We start from the raw sequence: 4,315 nt of genomic DNA, 5'->3' as shown, positions 1-4,315 counted from the left end.
GGGCATCCATAAAAACCTGCGCCTAATACTTAATTGTGAAGGATTTAATGGGTTACCACCATGCCTGGCTAAGTTTTATATTTTTAGTAGAGACAGAGTTTCACCATGTTGGCCAGACTGGTCTCGAACTCCTGACCTCAAGTGATCCACCAAACTCAGCTTCCCAAAGTGCTGGGATTACAGGCATGAGCCACTGCGCCTGGCCAATTTTTAAGAATAAGTCAATTATCCCCAAATTGATTTCTAGTTTCAATGACATCCCAGTCCAAATTTGTTGGTTTTTTTTGTATTTTCTTAGAAACAGGCTGGCCTCAAACTCCTGAGCCAAGAGATCCTCCTGCCTCAACCTCCCAAGTAGCTGGGACTACAGGTGCACACAATGGCACCCGGCTAAAATTTCACAGATTTTTTGTGTAGAAACTGATAAGGTGATTCTAAAACTCATATGGAAATATAAAAGAACTAGAATAGCCAAAACAACTTTGGAAAATAAGAACAAAGTTGAATGACTAACCCTACTGTGTTTCAAGACTTATCATAATGCTATGATATTCCAAAAGATACTACTGAGGAGAGGGTAAATTGCAGCACCCTTTCACTTGACAAATGGATGAAATGTCTTTGATCCAACAATTCAGTTCTAACAATTAATACTAAGAAAATAATCAAAGAGACGCAAAAGCAAATGGATATTAGTCTCATTCTTAGACCAGCTAAAAACTAGGAAATAAAAGAGATATTTAACAATAGGAGATTGGCTGAGTAAGTTATAGTTCACACTTATATTAAAATAAGTATTCAGCCCAGTCATAAAAAATCATGTACTTGATGACATGGGAAAAGTTCAGGATATAGAGTTATGTGAATTTAGCAAGTCACAAAACAATAGGTTTCTATTTTGTTACAAATATCTGTTCTGCGGAAACAAGAGGACCACTTGAGGCCAGGAATTAGAGACCAGCCGGGGAGCAAAGCAAGACTCTCATCTCTATAAAAGTAAAAATAAAAATAATTAGCAAGTTGTGGTGGCAGGCGCCCCTAGTCCTAGATACTTGGGAGACTGAGACAGGAGGATCATTTGAGCCCAGGAGTTCGAGACCAGCTTGGGCAACATAGAGAGACCCTGTCTCAAGCAAGCAAGGAAGCAAGCAGTCTGGGATCTCACTGCATATTGTTCGGATTTTGCTTTTTTTTTTTTTTTTTTTTTCACTTTTTTCTCTTTATCATTTTCTCTATCTTTAAATAATCTGCAAAACAGATTTTTTTTTAATGGAGGCATTGCATTTCTTTGATAAACATACCACAAGTCATTTAGTCAGCCTCTGATCATTGGACCTTTTCATTATTTCCCTTTTTTTTTTTTTTTTTTTTACAAGGAAAGCCCACTGTTTACTGAGATGGGGGGCATGTAGCAAGTCCTGTAGGGATCATTGTTTTACAAACATGTTTGTACTCCGCATGAATTTATGCTAGACTTGATAGATGTGGGGATAGATGATAGAGGAAGGAAGTGTGGAGGTGTAGAAATGGGGCTAATGTGTTCCACCTAGTTCAAGGAGAGCCCTATTATTTGCTGCTTTGGGGAGGGATTCCCTGTAACCCCGCCCCACAACTATTCTCCTGCTTTCCGCTTCCCACTGTCTGCTGAGCTGCACTGCTACCCTGTGGCCGAGTGGTGGCACTGCAGCCCAAGAACGCCAAATCATAGTGGCCTTATGGAAGCCATTTGGGTTCATTTCTTGACTGATTTTTTTAAACCCAACTTAAAACTGTAATATTTTTCCTCAATCCACAAATAGAAATGTACATGAGCAAAAATGACAGAATGTGTGAGAATTCTGTCTGGAATTAACGCTCCTTTAGAGCCCTGAGTATTTAAATAAAGATAAACATACCACTCAAGTCCCGGGCTCTTTCCCCAGCTTCAGCTCTGCTCACCTTGCCCTTAGGCACTATCCTCTAGCCATAACTGAAGCAAGTCTTCAAATAGGCCGGCTTTCTTGCTTACTGGACTTTAACCATGCTCAGCACACCCAATACCCCCTCTCTCTGCCTGACTTATTTTATTTTATTTTGAGACGGAGTCTCACTCTGTCGCCCAGGCTGGAGTGCAGTGACGCCATCTCGGCTCACTGCCAGCTCCGCCTCCAGGGTTCACACCATTCTCCTGCCTCAGCCTCCCGAGTAGCTGGGACTGCAGGCGCCCGCCACCACGCCGGGTTAATTTTTTTGTATTTTTAATAGAGATGGGGTTTCACCGTGTTAGCCAGGATGGTCTCGATCTCCTGACCTCGTGATCCGCCCGCCTTGGCCTCCCAAAGTGCCGTGATTACAGGCATGAGCCACCGCGTCCGGCCCTGACTTCTAAATCTCACTTAAGACTTAGACTTATTTGGATTCTTTAAGATGGGGTTAGCTGTGCCTTCCATGTGCTCACCAAATTCCAGTCATTCCGGGAAACTCACCTCTTTCCCCCGCTGGATTGGAGGGTCCTTGAGCACGTGACTCCTCCTCACTTTGTCCATCACTTTTCTTATCTTGTCGACAGTAAGTCCCAAACCGGAAGTAGGAATCTAGTATGTTCAAAGGAGGAAAACACAGGAACACGGATAGTATAGTATATTCTCTCCTTTCAGTTCCATTATATTCAGTTCTGCCAATATTTACGGGATGCCTACTCCGTGACAGTCTTCACTGATAGCATTGGAGGTGAAAAGAGAGAGGAGAGAAGATACGGAATGAGAAACTGATAACTCTGCTACTCATTTTGCACAATTTGTTGTTGCTTTCAAAATGTACTGCATGGACAAAGTTTGGGGTGTCCACTGGACCCCACTTGAGAGGTTAGGCTCAGTCATCCATATATTTTTGAAACCTTTTCTGGCTACCCACATGACTCTAATATACAGCCAACATTGAGAACATTTGCCCCAGAGTAGCCAATTAACTGTAGGAAACTCTTGAGACCCAAAGTCTTAAAGAAATAGTTCTGACAGTGAGAATTTCAGGTAAGTTGGTGAACACCGTTTGAGGATAGTAATTTTGGAGATCTACGGTTTTGCCTGCCCAGCATCCATTCTTGTTTCTTCCACTGGAAGCACCTTAATTTTCTTTCTGAAGACCATTCCTTCCCCACTTTAAGTCCTTGAAATTGAGGTAGGGCTTTGTCTCATCTCCCCCGCTCCCCCCACCCCCAACACACACACACACACACACACACACACACATACACGCACACACACATACACACACACTCAGCCCATCTGAACTCTGCATTTGCTCTTTTCCAGCTAGAATTGTGCTTGAATTCAGTCACATCTGAACCTTTAGACTGAACTTCAACTCTTAGTCTGTTCAATTATTGAGCAATCAATCCCCCTGCTACTATTTTTCCTAAATGAGTTTGAGGTGGGTCTTGTCATTTGCAACCAAAACATTTCTAACTAGCAGAAATTTATGAGACTTTCAAATGGGATAAGCAACTCCATATTCTGTCTTCTTAGAGAAAGGGGATAGATTAGTTGATGTGTCCTAGTATTTTGTTTCTTGTTCTATAATAAAAATTTCCTTCATTGTTCTTAGCAGGGCTTTAAGTTTATTAAACATAAAAAGCCCATTTCTTTGGTCTAGTTTAGCCCTGTTTAATGTATCTGTTTGGAGCATGGATTTTTAAAAGCTGCCCACACATATAAAATGGAGATAATGAGATTTATTTCACTGAGCTGTTGAAGGTAAAATGAAATAACATATGTGAAATCATTTCATGCTATATAAATGTTGAGTATTATTACTATGGGTATCATCATAATTGTCATCATCTTTCATTTTCTGTCACAAAGTTCCCGGATAGTTATTTATTGTTAGTATTGATAGTTGTACAAATGCAAAACTGTAATTGAGTAACTAAATGATCAAAACAGGAAATGTGATTCCTTTTAGGTTATAATCATCCCGGGAATGTAATAAAAGATCAGTTCAAATAATGTATTCTAAGGTACTTTAAAAACCAAAGGGCTATATGACTATAAGGCACTTTTATCTCAGTCCTGCAGGTCACTGAATCTTTGATGTTCATTTGCATATATGTTTTATTTCAGAGCCTATTAATATCATATACTTTTTATTTATTTTTAAAACAAAAAACCCACAGACTGCCTTATAGAGTGCAGTTTTATACAATGAATGGCTTTCTCTTGGTTTTCATTCTCTTCAGCCTCTCTGACAACCCACTCCTTGAAATTGTTTCCTCCCTTAGATTCAGTGACACTACATTCTCCTTCTTCTTGACCTTTCAACTACTTTTGACTCCCTTCCC

Source organism: Gorilla gorilla, chromosome 3 (assembly GCF_029281585.2).
Source record: "Gorilla gorilla gorilla isolate KB3781 chromosome 3, NHGRI_mGorGor1-v2.1_pri, whole genome shotgun sequence".
In the NCBI taxonomy this organism is placed as follows: domain Eukaryota; kingdom Metazoa; phylum Chordata; class Mammalia; order Primates; family Hominidae; genus Gorilla; species Gorilla gorilla.
This window is presented reverse-complemented; position numbering follows the sequence as displayed.